Below are 21540 nucleotides of genomic sequence, written 5' to 3'. Positions count from 1 at the left end.
TGTCTAAGAATATTTGAATTTCTATAATACTCACATAATCCATGTGAGATTTACATGATCTATGTGAAAGCTTTAGTGAGTCACAAAAAAAATTTCAAAGTTTATCAGTAAGTAAGTATTCAGGCAGTAAGTGGAAGCTAATGATATTCTAGTAATATTCTGAAATTTTTTAGAAGGAGTAATTAGCAAAAAACAAATCCAATTTTATCCACTTTTCTACACACCAACAAAATTTCTGTGAACTGATGTGTAATGTCTAAAATGATGTATGAAGTCGGTCCTTTGTCCCCATTTCAACATAATAATAGAAGATAATGTCTCCACCTACACAAGGAGGTTTGTTTTAAGGACTTCCTGTTGCTTTTGTAGTAGCACACTGAAAGAACACTAAATGCAAATTTAAAAATTGTAACACTGAAAAATCATCTGATTATGTCTGTTTTGATCCAAGTAAAACCTAGCCAAGAAATGTCAGAAATTCCAGATAAATTTCAAATGGGGATATTGCAGACTTCTACTCCCAACACTACCTCCATATTGTTTGCTTACAATTCTATTCAGAAGAAAACAATACATGATGTCTTATAAGGGAAAAAATATTCTTGACAAATTAGCCTGTTTGCCCATATGAACACAAATGGCAATCTTAAAACTGTTTTGGGTCTCAATAGGGAACTATCAGGTGATGATGACATTGAATTTTTAATTGCATTCCTAATTTTTTAACTTCACTAGTAGAATCAAGTAAAACTCCATTTTGGCATGTGAGTTTTTTAAGTGTACATATTGGTACCAATAACTAGCATTTTTTTTTCATTTTTCTTTTATTATTCATATGTGCATACAAGGCTTGGGTCATTTCTCCCCCCTGCCCACACCCCCTCCCTTACCACCCACTCCGCCCCCTCCCTCTCCCCCCCAATACCCAGCAGAAACTATTTTGCCCTTATTTCTAATTTTGTTGTAGAGAGAGTATAAGCAATAATAGGAAGGAACAAGGGTTTTGCTGGTTGAGATAAAGATAGCTATACAGGGCATTGACTCACATTGATTTCCTGTGCGTGGGTGTTACCTTCTAGGTTAATTCTTTTTGATCTAACCTTTTCTCTAGTACCTGTTCCCCTTTTCCTATTGGCCTCAGTTGCTTTAAGGTATCTGCTTTAGTTTCTCTGCATTAAGGGCAACAAATGTAACTAGCATTTTTTAATGTTTCATATATGCAAGGAAGTTTTTAAAAAGCATTTTATATGCAGGAGTCATTTAATCCTTACAATCCTACCTCTTAGAAAGATACTGTTATTAATAGCAACAATGTCTGATGTCTGCTTCAACATTCGAGGAGAAAAATAGTCCAAAATTAATTATTTGTTTCCAACCTCACAGAATCTTGAATTTTAATTATGTGTTTTGACCCTCATTTGTGCAGACTTGCCATGTTCTTTCTTCACAACAGCATAGACCAAGTGACTAATACTTTAGGTCTCTGCTAATTATAATCCTAAATTCTTAATTTGTACAATAATTAGTGCATGCCTTTTTAAAAGCTCAAATATAACAAAGTTTTAAGGCAAAACAAGCATATCTGTACCCCACCTCCCAATCCTTGAAACCATGATTCTTCTGATATTTTTAAATAATATGCACTCACAAATACTTTTTGTTTTTATTTTTTTGACAGTATTGATGTTTGAACTCAGAGCCTGAGCTTGCTAGGCTAATAAAATCCTTCCTGTTTCTTTTCCAAACTGACTGGGTCTCTTTAGACCTGGAAACTTTGATATATCATTCTTTAGCTCTGCTATTTTCTAGATATCAATTCTTCTTCCTTGATCTATCCTCCAATTAACAGAATCCTATGCTTTAGAAGTTACATCATAGTAATATTTTGAAAATGTCAATAACAGTTTTAGTAGGGTATACTTTGTGATGGTTACCATCTTCCATTTTTCCATCCTTCCTTCCTTTTTTTAATTACACTTTGTGCCAGATGGACCCTTTCAAAATGGAACTCCATCTACTTCAATTTAAGAAATTTTCTTAAATTACTTCTTTTGATGATGTATGTCAGCTCTATATTCTCTTCTCCCCTTTGGAATTGCTATTAGTCAGACATTGTGCCTGTTAAACTGATCCACTAAGTCTCTTGTCTCTCTCTTTTTTTTAATCTCATTTCTAATTCTTTGTCATTTTCAAGTTCTGGGGAAATATATTTTATGTTTATCATCCACCAATACTTTGAGAAAAAATTTATATTTTTTTATCGTATGTAAAACTTCTGAGAGCTCTTTTTTGTATTGTGATGTCCAGAGTTGATAATGAGTTTCCCATAAGAACAAATTTCAAATTAACTTTTCTGACTCAACTCCTATGTCTGCTACGTCTCTGCAACTTCAAATATGTTGACAGAATACTAGAAATCTACTCAAAATTCATGACTTTATAGTGAGAAACTAAGACCTTTAAAGTTATCATAATTTAATCAGGATATTTAGTAGGGAAAAACTTAACTTGAACCAATTCTCCCAGATGGAGCACGGAGCCTCACACATGCTAGGTAACCACTCTACCACTGAACAATATCCCCAAGTCCCATATCTAATTTTTAATATTGTCTTCTTAAAATTAAAATGTCTCACAAAATTAGTGGAAAATTTTTTAAATATGGGAAAAGAAACTATAGAATAAATTAAACTAACAATACAGTTTAGTGGCTACATATTCTTTAAGTATGTTATTTTGGCCTCTGGAAAGCAGCATAGTAATTTACAAGTTATCACTGACTATGAAATATGTAGGAGACCATTTATTCATTTATTAAAATAATTTTCCACATATTGAGTAAGACATCTGAGTAGAACATTATACTAGGTATATGAGAACATACATAATGTTTGTAAAGACAAACACCACGAATTGTTCCTGTTTGGTAAATCAAATCTTGTGGTCCCATTATTAGCCTATGGATCATTAATTTATGTGTAATAGAAAATTAATAAACATTTCTTAAAGTGATGAAAAATTATACCATCCTTATTTTCTGTAGTCTAATTATAGGAATAAAATCATAACTCATATCATCATAAACAATTGGTCAATAGTTAAGAGAAAGCAATGCACATTTTTTTCATAATTATAAAACTGTCAAATTTGTGATTAGTTTTGAGTGACCTCAGTTATCAAGTAATTTTTGCCAATTCTCTGAAAATATGAAAGCAAGAAAATGAGGCAGAGAATAATATCATAGGTAAAATTCATATTGACACTTCAAAAAATCTTTCCTTTTCAATCAGGAGAAAAAGAAAAATGATTCTATTATTAATTGACAATAGCTAGTGAACGTACATAGCATAACATACATAAGCTTTCCTGAAGCTTAGGTAGTACAAGACATGGAAGCTTCCAGTGGGTTTGAGCATTTAAAAGTAAATTAAACTCGGAATAGGCATGGTGTTCATGCCTGTAAATCCCAGTTACTCAGGAGGCAGAGGTAGGAGGATCATGGTCTGAGGCTAGCCTTTTGCAAAAGCAGGAAATTACTGAAAAATAAACTGCAATGCAAAAATACTGTGGGTGTGACTCAAATATAGAGCCTGTGATTAGCCAAGTGTGTGGCCCTGAGTTCAATCTCCAGTGTCACACACAAAAGTAAGTTAAACACTGGTGTAAATAATAGTCTATGAGGAGCAGTCTAAAGCAGTTTATATAATATTTGTTTTAAATTTTTCAAATAAATCGTGTGTTGTGTTCACACTCATTAACATTAATCTTGATTCTAGAGTTTTTCATGAGTGTTTTGGAAATTAAAATCATTCCAAAGCAGCCTTAATCAAGTTAAGAAATATGTATTTATATTTATTTGTTTATAAATTAATAGTTGATAATATTCTCATTGTGAACAAATTGGCAGCTAAACATGTCAAGTTTCTATGGAGGGAGAAGGAAAAAGTACAGTGTCTAAGCTTAAATAAAATAGTAAAACTTTGATTTTGATAGTAAAACTGTATTAATTACTTATCCAAAATTGATTTTATTTGATCTTTAATATATCCAAAAGCTACAAGTTTTGAGATGAGAAGACAAGTAAACATCTTCAGAAACATAAAGTATGCCGGCACTTTTTAAATATGCAATATCCTGGAGACAATTTTCCTGTACACAATTAGTTCAGATTAAAAGTTTTATTAAGAAATGTAAAGGAATTTTGAAAAATAAATAATGAATGAATTGCAACAACCAGTATAACGATTAGATAGTTAACTGGATAATTCAGTGTGAATCTTCATCTACCTGCAATTTATTCCAGGGAATTAATATTTTAGCTGACCTATTGTTTACTTTCACTGCAGAGACCTGACTTTGGAACACTCCCCAATAACCTAGGAAGACACATGCCAGGCTCAAAACTTTCTAGGCAGAGCATGTCAACAGCATGCTGCTCAACTTCCCGTCAACATACAGCCATGGGGAGAGTCTAAGCTTCTATACTTCTATAGATTCCTGCTATGGTCCCATGCGAATTATCCTCTTTTAAGTTTTCTGATTCTTTAAAAGATAATATTATTGCACAGTTCACTGATTTTTTTGGAAACCAAAAGAAAACTGGCTAACCCTTCCTAATTTCTATTCTTGAGAGAGTTTAGTCAATAATAATTTTTCCTTTCATTGGGTCTTATAGATTTTTTTCTCAGAATTTATGGCTATTAGTCTAACTTAAGTTTATTTCAAAAAGTAGTATTTGGAGGTCAATGCAATAAGTACATAGGTGTTTACTCTAAATGTTAAACATTTCCATATTATTTTACATTGCTACAGAGAAAGTATTGAATCAACTACATTATAGTACTATAGCTGTTGGTGTAGTACAACAGGAAGTTTTGCCATGGCAACAAGCAAAACCCAAATTTCCATCTCAAAACCATAGAAATTTCTCACTTAGGCTTCACATGTCAGAGGTATTGTGTTCAACATTGTCACTTAGATTTCCAAGTCTGTGTTGCACATCTTGACACAGACTCCCATAATTATAACCTGAAGAATAGTTATGAATTTGCCTTAAATTTTTCTTCACAGAAGTAAATACTTTTTTTTTTATCCAAATGAATTCACATCGACACTGCTAACTTTGGAGTAGGAAAGTATAACCCTACTATGGCTCTTAGAGGAGGGGGAACTAGAAGTACTTGCTGAACAATACTAATCACTGATAGACAACATACAAAGCAAGTCATCCGTCATCTCAAAACATACAGCACTTCATTGAGGAAAGAAGCTTAACCTTAGCCAAGGCACCTAAGTGGTAAGATAATTAAATACAATGAATGTTCAGTTGGTCATTCCACTGTCATAGCATCCTATATTCATTCCTTTTGTTCAATTCCTTGCTTAAAGAATGCTGTGCATGATAACCTGATATAATATAGGATATTTAATGAATGCACAGATGTTAGGTCTTGCAAATGTATGATAGGAAAGAAAGAAAATTAATTCAAAGAACTTATATTCTAGTGAGTACAAAAAAAATCACTTTTCCCTCCCGCATGATAAATAGAATTCAATATAATTATCCAAGTTGGCTGGATGGACACTGTGGCCACTATACTGATGACTCAACAGTATAGTGTGGTTATGGATATACTGGTTATGGATATACTGTGTTCTCAGTAGCATTAGTGACCAATCAGTTTTGTAAGTTAATATGATGTCATTTATCCAACACATGGCCTGTATCTGCTATGCTGAATACACTGTTCATAAGCCAATTGTGCAAGCAGTAGAATGGCAGAGAAAGAAACTGAATTGTGGGCACCTGCTTTCTAAGTGCCTCCAATGCAATGCAGGTGCATTTATACCTATTCACCAGAACACTAATATCTTCATATTTTGAAATCATTTCAAAAGATCCATCTCTCACCTCTTGCCCATATTTGCTTTTGATGCATTCTTCAAAGTTCTCCTAACATTCCAAACATCCATCCAACCCTTTAACCACCATCCTTGAGTCAATCTAGGTTCTTCCAGGTAAAGTGGATGACAAATTGCACCACTCACTTTTTCTATTGTCCCTCAAGAAACATTTTGTACTTTCAGAATCTGCTTGAACTTGATCTTCTTTTGCCTATATGAATTCTACTTGATGACATCATGCTTCTGTCCATACCTAACTTTATAAATTATAGGGTCAAATGTCACCCCCTAATAGTGGTTGCATGATTTAGGTTTGTATGATCAGGGGTCCAACTGATTGCTCCAATTTCAAAGTTGCAAGACAGAGGTAGGATTTTAAAGACATAGTTTTACAAAGAGATCAGTGCTTGTCTCTAAAGCTTTAGTTATCTATGCTATAATTCACACTCAAAAGTGCTGGTATTATGGGTTAGTTAGTTAAAAGGTAGGAATAATCTCCCACATGTAGTATATATTTCCTCTAAAATCCAAAGATAACCAACAAGCAGGCATATTTGCCAAAGAATGTTAGTCAAGGAGCAGTTTTGTTTCACATTGAAGAAAATAGCCTGATATGAGTGGATTCCCCAAAACTCATAGACAGTAGGCAGTACTCCAAATTTTCGTAGCATTTATCTCCCATTTCCCAAAATTCTTATGCCTCCAAAAGATACGCAAAGTAACTACTGCTTACCACTCAACAAGATCTGTGAGTATAATTTTATCATTCTAGTGGATCTAATATGACAACTTAGAGATAGCAAGATGACCACAGGAATAAAGATAGACAAAGAGTTAATGTAGGCCTTCCATAAGATAGTAAGTATGCACCACAATTGTGCCTTATGAGTGAAAGAAAAATTGTTCTGGCATTGTTCATTTACTGTGGCAATGTGATTGCCAGGATAGTAGCTGCATTTAATGTGCCAATGTCTCAGTTGATTTTTTCCAGTAGAAATTTACATCTTAGAGTTTTTAACATTTTGAATGCTGCTTGATTTTGTAAGCAGTAACCATTGTTATTCTCTAAGTCTTATCTCTCATCTATAACAGGTCAAAGAGGTAAGTTTAGTGAGATGTGATAGGAATAAATATGCACTGTATACATCAAGCTTTTGTACTGACACTAATAGCATATTTTCAAAGAGATTATATTTTTATTTTATGTGTAGTGGCAATTCTAAGGATTTCCTACCATAAAACATTCTGTTCTTTTGATAATTGCTGATTTAATGACGTATTTGAAAATTGGCAAAATGCTGACAATGGATTTTCAGGCACAGTAGCAAATGTACTTCCAAGACAATTTTTGGTGGATGGAACACAGTTGTATTCTGCATCTTTAGGGATCAGCAATATCAATAGTCTGTGTTTTCTTTTCTTCAAATCAGGCATCGTGATGAATTGGCTTCCTTTAGAAAAGTTCCAAACAAAATTATAATCCATAACTACAACAGTATTACATGGTCCTTTTCACAACTATACCATACCTCCCCTTTACTTATAGGGCTTCTCCAAGCCAGTGTATTGGGTGAGGGGTGATAATATAGAAACTGGTTAAAGGACCATGACTTTCAAATACATGCCTCAAGTCATGTCTTATTCATCATACTCCAAACTTTTTGAAAAGGTGTAGAAGGGTGAATATAGTAGAAATATTATGTACTCATGTATGAAAATGGAAAAATGAGACATGTTGAAATTATTCCAGAAATGGGGGGAGGCATGGTAAAGGAAAATGATGGAGGGGATGAATTTAACTATGATATATTGTAAGGATTTTCTTAAATGTTACAATATATCCCCAGTATAACCACAATATGATAATAAAAAAATGAATAAAATAATAAAAATTAATTGCCATGGTCAGAGACTTCAATCCTAGGCAGTGATGATCTCTTAATCATAACAAATATACTTGGACTACATTAAAAAAATAAAACATATTTCCTTTGTCTCTGAGTTAACTACCACCATTTGTTCCTGACCAGTCCATGGCTTTATTGCCCACTGAAATCAAGGACTAACTTCAGTGGCAGTGCTTTCCAACTTCACCCCTGACAACAGAGACTAAACACTACTGTGCTTTTTAAGTGTGCAGGAGCATTTCTCTGGCATGCCCAGTAGTTCCAAATGCTTTGTTGAAAGGAATATTTTCTGGGCCTTTTGAGAAGAAATTGGAGGATGGTAAAGATGTCACAAATCCACTCAAACATTTGTGTTCTCTACATCAACACTGCCCAGCAGAAATAAAATGCACAGATGTAAGCCATATGAATAATTTTAAATTTTCTAGACTCATCTTTCAACACAGTGAGAAGAAGCAAGTAAATTTGTTTCCAAAACCTATATTTTGTTTAACCGAATAAAGCCAATGTATTATTGCTTCAATATGTAATCAATATGAATGGCGTGATGGAGATACTTTACTCTCCCTGTTTATACTATTTTACACTTAAAGAAATCTTGATTTGGACTTGACACATGTCAAGTGCTTGATAACCACATGAATTCCTCTCTCTCTGGTACACCAAAGAATTTCTAGCATTTAAATTTTATTTACTAAAAACATCACTTGAGTCTAAGTTTCAGTTGATACGAAGCACATAGCTACAACCATTTCCAGCTGCTCAAACTAGTCCTTGAATACAATCTATGTTAAAATCCATCACATTAATGAATTCAGACACTTTCAAATTATTTTTCCTCTTCTCTAGTCTGGCACATTTAGAATAATATACCATTCATAGTCTCCAGCTTTCTGTTAATAATAGTAAGCAATCTCTTATAAACATTTCTCTTCCTGGTTTTAGTGTCTCACTCAGTGTGACATTGTGGGAATTGAATCTAATCTCTTCTCTAGAGGTTATGAGAAGTTCTGGAACAGGTTGTGAAGTGAACTGGTATTCTTGAATATGCTGACTACCCCCAGATCTTCAAAGCAGGCAGTCCCAGCCTCCCACAATGGAAGAAAGGGTTCTTCCTTCTGGCAGGAAGAATTTCCATGGGATTGGAGAAGACAGGTGCTCAGATTTAACAGATCATCTTCCATGTGGCTCCACTTCGGTTCTGAGGGTCATGCACATTCCCCAAACAATACTCTAACCTTTTACCAACAGACCTGAAAAGTCATTTCATATTATAACTCAGCATCCCCAGTCTGGCAGTGCTGAGTCAGATTTTCAGCTACATTTGCTCTGTGGCTATGAATCAAAAGAGATTCTCTGTATCCCTGATTAGCCTGAGCCAAGAATTTAAAAGTTAGGGAATCATTTCAGTATCATCACAAGCCATCACAAGCAGTTGACCCAACCATGTAGACCCTGTATGCATTATTAATGTTGTAACAACCTATTACAAGAAATCAGCAAATTTGTTCAAGTCTTACTTGAATTGGCACTTGGGGATGACAGCAGGTGACACATCATGACACTGTCATGTCACTGCCAGGGCCTCATTGTCGAACTACACTCAGATTTCACTCATTTATAGTCAAGCAGATGAGTTAGAAAGTCCCAGAACTTCATCATTGAGGTCCTGGTGTCAATAACTAGCATCTGCTGAGTGAGGTGCTTCTGTTCCCAAGAGCTTTATCACAAAGGGTTGAATTGAAGGAACCAGAAATTACTCCAGATTCTTGTGTAAGACAGGGGTTATAGACAATAATTATGCAGTATGCATTTCAAAAATCTGACAGAGGGAATTCTGAGTGTTTTCACAATAGAGATATGATGAATGTTTGATGAGATATATATGTTTAATCTGATCTGAACATTATTCAGTGTATACCTGTGTCAAAATATCACAGTGTCCCATTCACATGTAGAATTTTTATGTTTTTATGTGTCAATTTTTTTAAAAGTTTAAAAGAATGAGATTAATATAGTCAATTAAGTGCTTACAGAATCACTGGAAGATGTTGGCAGAGTGGCTCAAATGGTAGAGTGCCTGCCTAGCAAGTGTGAGACAGAGTTCAAACCCCAGTGTGCCCAAAAAAAATAAAACTGAGATAAAATCACTGGAATAAGATTAATTATGCCTCAAAAAATAAACAAAAGAATATGGCAAAAGTCAATTCAAGTAGTTCACCAGAGAATTAGGCATACCTCACTCTCTCCAGAAATTGACAATCAAAAGCCAGATACGGTAGCACATGCCTGTAATCTTATCACAAAGGAGACTGAGGTAAAAGTATTGCAAGTTCAAGTTCATACTGGACTACATAACAAGTTGCAAGCCAACCTGGGCTACACAATGACAGCCTGTCTCAAAAAAAAAAAAAGTTAAGTATAAAGAGAGAACATAAAAATGAAAATTCTTTAAGTTTGAGGTTTCCACTTTAGTCAATGAATGAACTAGTACTAATTTATTAGTTCAGAAAGTGTAAAATGTTCCTAACTCACATTCATTGTACGAATTTATATCTGCTAGCATGTGACACTGTTTATTCCACATCATTTCATGGAATCCTCACAATAGCTTGGCAAAGTGGATTTTATTATCACTGTTACATTGTACATGAGGAAACCAAGTCAGTGAAAGAGTAAGGGTGATTTTTCTAACGTGACACATGACCAAATCCAGGGAGTATGGCCTCTATTCTCAGTTGCTTCCCAAACCAACATGGGGGGTATCTGTAGTAAGCCTCATGTATTATTAATAATTGCAAAGTCAGCATATATAAGCTTTCAAATTACCACAGTTCTCCAATTAACCCATGGTTAGTTATATAGCTGTTAGTGCTTCCTTTCAGGAACTGACTAATGAATTTCAGTGTAAATGATTGTACAAGTGGGAAACAAAGGTCAGAGAAAAGTAGAACTCTTCATAACAACTGTGACATAAAGGGCTTTTTATTCCTCAAAATCAATTTTAAAGATTGAAGTCTCAGTGATGCCCTAGTCAATTTCAACTCTAGTACTATTCAGCTAGTTCTATTAAAAAATTTTAAAAGTAAAAATAATAATATATCAACTTCTTAAGCATAGTACTTTAATTTTACAGATGAAATAAGAGAACCATTTACTTGTGTAAAATCATGAAATCATGCATGGGATGATTTAAGTGACTTTACGATGCTAGCTACCTTTGGGAAAGCAGCAGCAGAAAGTAATGGGAAACAGCTATAGCAATATGTATAATATTAATATTTTCCACTTAAAAGAGAATGACATAAATGTGCCTAACAGGAATAATTATTTGTGTAATGCATAAATGAATGACTACCATATTTGTATAATTTTCTCTATATGTGAATTGTTTTATAACTTCACATTAAAGAGTTGTAAGAAATTAACATTAATTCTCAGGCAGTTCTAGCAGCTTCAAGCATGCAACACAGCATGACTGTATATGTCACATGCCTTATGCTAGCATCTGCATTTTAAAACTGATGCATTGCCGAATGTAACAGTACTCTACACTGACACAGCTGGTACAATAAAATCAAAAGAAAATAACTTTTACCCAAAACCTACATCTTATTAAATATGACTTTGATGTGCTGTGATTTTAGTGTCCATTCATGTCGAGATGATCCCATTTTTGTAAATACCTAGTTCAGTAACAAATTCCTACAACTGATTTTTTTCTTTAAAAAAAAAGTGAAAGAAGCACATGATACCTTATGATCAGGAATAAGAAATATTACAAAATACTATATCTCACTCAATTTGTGCTTCAAAAGCATGTCTGACTAAATATGATAGCTCCTTATTGCTTTTCAAATGCAATTTAAATGTTTTCTATGTACAAAGAGCTAAGGGAGACACACAAAATCCATTCACATAGAACTGTTCAGACCTAAATTACCATTTCTAGAAGTGTTTGTCACAGAAATCCTCATCAGTGAGCATGTTCTAAAGAGAATCTGTCAGACTATTCACTCTTTAATTTAATCCAGAATTTTTATTTCTATGAAATAATCAGAGATGGGGCATCCTTATTTGCCCGAAACTGTAATGTACATCTAGTTCCTTTTATTCTGCTGTATCGATTTCTATCTTAAATTTCCACTAACGACAGTAGTTGTTCAAAATGAAATTCAGAATTCTACTCAATAATTAGATTATGGTTGCTTTAAACTAAGATTGAAACAAAAACAAACTTCTAGAAACAATGTCTGTTATTAGCCACTTTTTTTTTCTTTTGTTGTTGTGCTGGGTAGGGGTACATTGTGGCATTTACAAAGGTTCTGCAATTTTGTTTCAACCTAACAAATTTCTCTAGAATTTAATTCGGGTGAAAGTATTCATAATTCAATTTGCAATTGAATGAACAGTAAGATTTTGTCATTGATGTCTAAAAGTGACTAAATAGGCAAAAAATGCTGAGAAAAAAGCTAAAATAAAGCCACCTTTCTATTGCAGAAGCACATTTTCTTACACAAGAAGTTATTACTTTCCTGTTACTTCTACCATTTCACTTTTGTTAGACATGTAAACAAATGCATTTTGGAATACTTTCTATGTCTCAAAGGAGAAAAAGAAGTAATTGATCATAATCAATAATTTTAATCACTTATACCATAGTCACTTAAATTTTTTACAGCCACTTGTCAGTATTAATAAATTCAAGTAAAAACAAAATATTAGAAATTACTTAACCTAAACATTAAATAAAAGGCCTATGATGTATTGTCAGTATTGAACTAATGTTTTGACATGTAGAAAGGAATCATTTGATCATTTTATCAGGAATAGGTTATATTGCCTTTTCTGCTGAGTATCAGGATTGTACTACAACTGATACAAATTGTGTTTTGTGCAGTTCAAGGGAAATTTTGTTCCTTAATTTTAAAATTGTCTTCATTCATTTCAGCTATATGCTGATACAAATAATAAATACTGTTTTTTAAATTATTCATTTATTCACATGTACATACATTGTTTGGGTCATTTTTCCCCCTTCCCCCCTACCCCACTCCCCGGACCTCAGTTCCAGGCAGGTCCTGTTCTGCCCTTATCACTAATTTTGTTGAAGAAAAGACACAAGCATAATAAGGAAGACAAAACGTTTTTGCTAGTTGAGTTAAGGATAGCTACACAGAAATATTCCTAGCATTGCTTTCGTGTACATGTGTTACGACCCATGTTGATTCATCTCTAACTGATCTTTACACTGGTTCCTGATCCCCTTCTTATGAAAACCTCTGTCGCTTTACGGTTTCTGTATTAGTTCCTCTGGAGTGGGGACATCAAAGTTTTCATGTTTTGAGTTTTCTACCTATTGCTATATCTCCCATATGTGCTCTCCCCTTGTTATAAATACTGTTTAAAATTTCTTCAAGTGCTAGAAACAACAGCAATTACTAAGCTTCAGTTACTTAAGCAATCCAAGAACATCAGTGAATTTCTAAAAATAACTTACAATGAGAGTTTTATTGACCATGTAAGTAATCACTGTCAATACAGGTAATTTAGAAAATAAGGAAAAGCATAAAATAAGACCATCAGCACATGACATTTTAATATGCAAACAGTCCTCATTATTCACCTATAATTAAAATAAGCAAGGTTCTGAGAATTCACATACCAAAAAAAAAAAAGGCAAGTGCGAAGTTTCATCAAAATTGAGAAACTAGGATATTATTTCTTTAACTGAACTACACCTTGGAAAGCATAATTAATCTTATGCCTAATAATATGTATTGTATTTTGAGATACCGTGCTAGCACTTGTAATGAATTGAGCTTAATTCATGCACACAATTTTTCAGATAGTCTTTGTGCAGAACTCAGATTTTCTCATCCTCAAATGTTAACTTATCTGTTTCTAAAAATTCTGCTTTGTCACTGTTTTCATGTGTGTGAGACATAAGCAAATTTTCAACAGCACTTTAATGGGAGAGTCTTCTTTTGCAAAATCCTATATATATTGGAAGGTTTGAAATTTTAACTCGTAAATAACGTGTTTTGCATTGCCTTCAGATTATTGCATTAGCTGAGACCTAGCTACAAAAAAATTGACTCATTGAGTGGGAACAGATGCTAGATGTTAGTGAGGAGGAATATTTGAAGGAAATACATTTATTACTGTGACTCTTAACATATTCTTGTTGTAACAATATTTGCTTTTCTGTGAAAACTCACTACTTTGAGTACTGAGATAATGAATATAAGAATAATTACTTGCTCTTGATCATTCTTACGTTTTGTTGTATGTGTATGTTAAATTACATTTCACATTATAAATCTGTGTATATTGGTTTTAACCTAACTTTTCTGCTTTTACTGTTGTGAAAGTCTTAATGTTCTATGTCATTTAGGTGGTACTGACTTGAAGTAGACTATGTAAAACTGAATATGGGTTTAGGATTTATCACTTGTTTAAAACCTTAAGTCTTTAAAAAAGTGATTCATTCCTAAGATAATGATTGTTCTAGACATAGTATGCTGTTGGTTTAAATTCACATGATACATTAGTAAAATGCTAATAAAAATTCAGTTCTTTCTATGCCTCAGAGGCCATTTCATATTATCAAAATAGAGTTGTTTGTCTTGCTTTCTCAGGTAATGCTATGTTCTGACAGAAAAACTATTTGAAGCAATTAATGTTCATTAAAATGTTGCTAATTTAGTGAAGCTCTGAAAATATGACATCACAATAATAAAAACAAGTTACACCAATAGATTCTAATAAATAATAATATATCTTTATGTTTCTCAGAGGAAGCTAGTAAATGATAAATATGGTAAATCTTTGATTTTTAGAAGCCTCTAAACTAGCAAAACAAAGATAATATCTTTTTATTCTTTATTCATATGGCAAATTATTTTTATTTTTAAAGCATTAAACATTTTTTAAAAAAATATTCGACCTGTAATTTTTCAGTTACTTTAATTTTAAGGAAGATAGTCAACTAATTGAATTGCAATCTTGCTACCGTTCTAAATTTATTAGATTTTTCAAGATAACCAATGACTTTCCATGTATACATTACCTTATTTAAAATTTAACAGAAGCAAAATAGACAGGAATGAGAATTCAAGTTAGGTTCTCTAGAGAACCCCATCAACTAGCAGGGGCAATCCATCCTACAAAGTAAGTGTTTCCCAGACCTATATACTCAGCAAGAGCTCTATAAATGCCAGTTGGAGGCCATAACCAACACGGTGTTGAAACTGGTTGGCGTTGTTCAGACTGAGAGCATGTAGCTTGGGGTCTTTCCACTGCACACATATGACACTGAGGCTTTTTCATCTTTCTTCCACAATTCTTGCTTCCAAATTAGAAAAAAACCCACATATCAATAGATATTTTAACAATACCCATATTATATAAATTTAGAGAACATGCTTCCTTTCCCTATTACTACTCACTGTAAGCATGAAATTCATGAGATAAAATGTATATTTGAAGTCAAAATTGTACTCAGGACTTTTTTTTTTCACCTAGAGATTAATTTAGACTTGCCAAATCACAATGTAGTTGTGTAGAATGGCTACACAACTTTATGCTCCCAAAAGTGGTTGTCACGAGGTGTCAACCTAACAGATGTGCAACCATATTATGTCACTTAACTTTCATTTCTCTTGTCATTAATGAGTTGGGGGGTATCTCTTTGTATGTAATGATCATTTGGGATTTCTCTTCTGTAAATTGCATGATATATATTTCGTTCATCTTTCTCTCACTGAATTTTCTAGTGGATATTCAGGAAGTCTGTGGGTTTTAACTATTGTAAATATCTTTTCTTTTTAGTCATTTCTCCATTTGCTTTGGCCATGTTATGGCAAACAGAAATCCTCCATTTTTATGAAGATTATCCATGATATTTTGTCCTATGGTTTTGTTTTTCAATTAGTTACAAATAGTCTCCACATTTTCTATTAACTTTATAAGCTTTCCCTTCATATTTCAGGTGTTAGTACATCATGAAGTCACTTTTTGCACTTTGTTTTTCTTCATATAAGCCAGTTTCTCCAAACCATCTAATTAAAATACCTGCTTTTTTTTCCATTGGTATTGACTTTTCTTAGATCATATTGCTAAAAATGCATGGCTATGCCTCTATCCTTTCTGTTCTGATGCCTTAATCTTTTGTACCAGTGCCAGAGTTTCCAATAATGTAGTTTTGTAGTGTCTTCCAAATAAGGGAAAGGGCATTGTGGTCTCTATCAGCTACCCCACCCAAGAGCATGGAATGTGGCTACATTAACTAAAATAGTAATGTAGCCTAGCTAAGAAACCTCTGGATGCTCAGAATTATATTAATAATACCTAATTTATATGGTTGGATGAGAAAAAGATCAATAATTCAGGCTTGTCACTGAAAAAGCAACCAGTACATCTTTTTTGTTGTCATTGCTGAGGGGAAGGGAGTACAAGGAATTGAACCCAGGACCTTGCCCATCCTAGGCAAGTGCTTCACTTCTTGAGCCATGTTCCCAGGACTTTTGTTTGTTTATTAGCTACAGTCTCATTAACTTTGCCCAGGCTGATCTCAAACTTATTGGAAATCCTCCTGAGTAACTAAGATTACAGGCACACACCATAATGCCAGGCTACCAATGTATCATAAGTACTCAGTAAACACAGAAAAATATAAAGAATCCAAACCATGTTCCTACTTTTAGAATAAAGATAATCTGTACAACATTATAATTATACATCTATCGTACTACAATGACATCTGGAACAAACATTGGATATATTTATCAGTAAGTAACAATTTTAAAAATTAAAATTGTCAATTGTCATTATTTGTTATTTTAGGAAATAGCTTAATTTCATTTAAAATAGTTTCTACAAATTTAGTGTCACAATTTAACCAGCACTGACTTGATGCATAATTTTAAATCCCCTCTTACATGCTCTGTTACATAACTTTACTAAGCAAGACAATATCAGAATTTCTCTGGAAGAGAATCTAAACTTCCACAAAATTGAGAGATCTTCTTTTCAAACCATTAATCCTGGACCTGGCTTCCCTATCCAGGACTTGCTCATGGGTATTTTTATTTTCAAGTCTCCGGTAGGTGATTCATGCCAGCAGAGCGGAGAGCACTGCATCAGCAGAGTGCTCAGGCCACAGGCCCTCCTCTCACACCATCTCAGCCTTCCAAGCATTGTGAATCCCCGACCAAATACAATGTTTGCTAAGTTCAAGTGCAATTTCATTTATTCATGTCTTTGTCTTTAATGGAAACTGAATGCCTTAGATAAAGCCCATAAATGATTTACTTTGAAAATAGAAATGTCAGAGGAAGCCTACTCCTTGCTTTTACTAAACATAATTTTAAACATATAATTTATATATATGCATGTGTAAATATTTGTGCATATATATATATATATATGGGTCTCTTCTTGGACATTTTTTGGTGGGAGACTAGATATGATAAAGCTAATAGATTTATATTTAATAATTTTACATATTTCATATTATCAGGAGAAATAATGAGTATCTACTCTGAATTCACTGCTTGCTTTTCAATGCCTGTCAATGGAAACATATAAAGATGGAAGAACATTAGCAAATTCATAGGGCTGTTTGCTCTTGTAAACTGCTTACTTAACAGAAAGCATACATTTGTTTAAACTAAGGTCAGCCTGCCTTTATTATAGTAATTACTGCCTTTCAGCTGGAGATAATGTGCTTGATTTCCCAAGTATGGGTGAACCCTATCTCTTCAGAGTCACCAAGCCTCAGTCAATAATGCAAAAATTGACCTAACACTAGGGTCTTAGTTGTATTCTTGAATCTAATAGTATCTCATTCCTGTTTGTGGGCATTAGTCCACATTCACTTTTCAACTCTCTTATTTTCTTTTCATTTTTGATGTCCAATTCATATGCATACTTAAATATAAAAGCTTAACATTAGTAAGTCAAATAAGGTGAATCAAGTACATACAAACTATACATGCAATAATTAGATTTGCTTGTTATGTTTAATGCAGTCATGTCTCTTGGTTTCACTGCATATCCAGTAATTCAACTGAGTCATTATTTTCCTGTTGTTTTGTCATTAAATATATACAAAATAGGCCACTAGGAATTTATAGTTATTAATTTTATATATAGTTATAGTTAACTACTCTTACTTAAGTAGGAGAATCATTAAAAGCTCCTTAAAAGAAAACCTGAAAATAATACTCATCATAAATGATAAAATACTTTTCATGTGCTATTATATGAAAAGACTATTTCCTGTAGTAAATGTTCAAGTTGTATATATTTTGCGTGCTCTTTTGCAAATAATTATAATGAAAATGTACCTGCATATGTATATACAAATCCTGGTCAACATAAATACTGAAAAATGTTCAATAATGGTGTTGAAGTCAGGTAGGTCAAAGCTCTGACTATATACCCTAGAGTATAACAAAATCAGCTTCAATTAAACCCAATCTCTGTGAGCAGAGTAATATATTGGTTCACATGAAACTTGTTTTGTAAAACTCGTTTGCATTTATTGATATTTTGTCCAATCATGCTTTAAAACTTAAATCCTGAAACAACTTTTTGCACTCCCCTAAAGTGTTTAGATGAAGGCAAATAAATTGTATCCAGAAATCCTGCTAAATTGAATTCCCTAAATATTTGCTGTGTTTGTACATCCTAGACAACAATGTGGAGATATTTATCATTCCTCATGTTGCACTATTTACAGATGTTCAACTGTAAAATACACACATACCAAAGCTATTTCTTTTCTTTTGGAATTTTGTGATTCTCAGGTTAACAGAGCTCTGCCAAGAGAAAAACCCCAAAGAATAACTGAGGATCAGAGCCTTCACCAGAAGGGAGATAACATGAAGCTCCAGGGCAAAAAATAGTAAAGATCTCAGAGACTCTGGGAGAAAAGGCAACCTCTAGACAGGTGACAAGTCATAAATTCAGCCAAAACTAATCATGCCTTACCTTTCTCAGATTATTGTTGCATGGCATCATTTTTGTAAATCCAAGCTCTTGTTTACAGTGACCCACATAACAACAAGGGTATTGAATCATGAATTGCTAATAGAGTTTGCACTGTCCGTTGCCCCCATAGGATTTGACAGAGCTCATTTGTTGCTACAGTTGTTCCCAAATATGGCCTGACCACCAAATTTGTCTTTTAACTCATGAATGTCATTAGGCCTCTGTCTATGTGCTATATTGATCACAATTCTCTAAAGTGTTCTCAGGTGCCAGAGTAGCTATTTCTGTGTTTTTAAAAATGATTTCTAGTCTTCAATCCTGGGAAAGCTGTTTCTTCCACTGCCCCTGGAAGCCATTCTACCTCTCTGTAGCATACACAGCATCTTCAATTTGCACTTTTGACCATCTGCTAGATTGGCACGATGCCCGGTTCAAAAGGAAAAAAGGAAGTAAGAAAAAGAAACAAGAGAGAGAGAGGAGGGAGGGAAAGAGGGAGAAGGAGAAGGGGAGAGAGGGAGGAAGACAGAGAAGGAGAGGGAGGGAGGAAGGAAGGAAGGCAGAATGGGACGGAGGAAAGAAACTTTTTTAAAAGAGAGTATCCCTTCTTTGCCATGGATACTAATAACCTTCAGTTTGTCCAACTAGCTTTCTAAATCCTATAAATTATATATTATCCTAAAAGAAATCTCTGTTCTCTTCAAAAACAAAACATTGGTGCCTCAAGCTTTTTTTCAAAGGGACCCATCTGCTAATTAAGAGTTCAAATAGTCTTATCTTTAAGTCTTCTCTTCAAACTGCCCTTCTGCTTAAATCTAGGAAATATCTTCATTACAGGCCTTTCCAGCATACACAAGGATCAGATAAGCACAAAAGCCTACAATCTCCTGAATATGGTTTCATATGGATGTTTGAAGACTTAGTAGAAACTTATTATTTGTCACTTAACATAAATTATTTTAGCTTTCTGACCAAAAGTCAGGCTTAACTTATCTTTATTCAGGCTTACTTCAGATAGGACCATCTGAATTCATGCTATGGTTTTTCTAAATGAGATTTATTCATTGTCTGCAGGCTTTTATTGATTCCCAAGCTCTTTGACTAGCTATTGTGTCCTTAAATTCAGCTTTCTAAGCTGTTCACTCATCTCTCCATACCAATAAAAGCAGTGGGGGAAAAAACAGGAACATAGTTGAGAGATAGAAAAAAAAACAAGATTTAAGAGAGAGAGAGACCTCTATTTAATCTGAATACATTGATAGTCAATGGATAAAAAAAATTGTTTAACTTCTCTATGTAAGGGGAAAAATAACTATCTTCAAAGGTTGACTGGAATGCTGTTTTTAAAGTAGCCAGTACAGCTCACAGAAGTCAGTAGATATTTGATAAATGTTAATTCATGCCCTTCATCTTCAAATTAAGAGCATTGATGGTTCTCAAATATGTGTAGTAGTGTTAGTTTATTTTTTTTAAGAAAAATTCACATTTTATTTAGATTGAAATATACAAAATTGATTTCCTTTGTATTTATTTTTTATTAGGATATATTTGTTGAACAGGGGGGGATTCATTGTGATAATTCCAAATGGGCTAATATTGTACATTGACAAGATTGCTCCCACTATCTCTCTCTCTTGACCCTCTCCCCACAAAATTTATTTTCTTCACCAGAAATAACAGCAATCTTTTCTGTATTATTTCTAGATAAACCACAAAACATTTATTTTTGTAGATTTTGCAAGTAAGTCAAGATAAGGCAGTAGATATATAATCATGGAGAAAAGATAGAAGAAAATACATGTCAGTTACCTATGTAGATGGCATAAATTCTGTCTTGACCTTGAAGCAAAAATGCCCAAAATTTACCTTCTGAGAAGCTTATTAACATGTAGGCTCAGAAAGAAATGTAAACAGCAACAACTGGATGTGATATGCCAGGCTCTTCCTCTCAAACTTTAACTGCAACTTTTTCCTTCAAGTTCATTTGATAAAGACAAAGTCTATACCAAAATCTTTGTTTGGTGATCTCACAATTCTCTCTCTGGCAATTCCCTTAACTGTCCATTACAGATACATATTTTTTCTCTGTTCATTTCTGGGATGGACCCAAAGCCTTGTGCATGCTAGGAAAGCACTCTACCACTTAGAGACATCACCAGCCCTTGATTTTTTGAGACTGGGTCTCACTATGTAGCCCAGGCAGGCCTTGAACTTGAGAACCTCCTGCCTCCATCTCCCAAGTGCTATAATAGCAGATCTTTAGACAACACTTAAAACTCTTAGTAGTCAATAGTGGGTTTGTAACATTTTTGTAAGCTGTATTCCTTTCTTCCATATCGCCTCAAAACTCATTTCTTCAAAACATTGATAACTCAATAGTGAAGGCTAGATCCACAGTAATAATAATTTTTGTATCTAAAATTACTTACCTAACACAATTCCAAAGTGCCATTAACTGAGATCACTCATAGGTGAAGTGTGGCATTTCCAATGCCATCTTCCGGAAGAAGAGATAGGTATCCAAACCATGAAAGTTCAAACAGGGGTCATTTAAATAAGCAGGATATGAATGGCTAACGTATTCAATTGGAGACCTGGAGGAAAAGATATTCAGTGATTAAGTGGCCCACAACATCTTATGACTTTTCTTCCATGTAAGAGAAAGCACATTTTAAAGGTCTGAATTATTTTCAGTGGTTTTTGAATCATCTGTAGGAAGCTCTAACTTAGAGTT

General features: G+C 33.7%; 1 protein-coding gene and 1 long non-coding RNA gene across 6 annotated transcripts in view; one reads left to right on the top strand and one right to left on the bottom strand.

Annotated features, from left to right (window-relative positions):
* Robo1 (roundabout guidance receptor 1) overlaps positions 1 to 21540 on the top strand; it is a 1075667-nt gene that overhangs the window by 589052 nt on the left and 465075 nt on the right. The window lies entirely within an intron of this gene.
* Positions 1 to 21540, bottom strand: part of LOC141423222 (uncharacterized) — an 81339-nt gene that overhangs the window by 54651 nt on the left and 5148 nt on the right. The window contains exon 3 of the long non-coding RNA XR_012447909.1: positions 21236 to 21400. This is a non-coding gene — a long non-coding RNA (uncharacterized lncRNA). The remainder of the gene's footprint in view (positions 1 to 21235; positions 21401 to 21540) is intronic.

This window comes from Castor canadensis, chromosome 5, assembly GCF_047511655.1.
Source record: "Castor canadensis chromosome 5, mCasCan1.hap1v2, whole genome shotgun sequence".
NCBI classification, from domain to species: Eukaryota; Metazoa; Chordata; class Mammalia; order Rodentia; family Castoridae; genus Castor; species Castor canadensis.
This window is presented reverse-complemented; position numbering and strand designations above follow the sequence as displayed.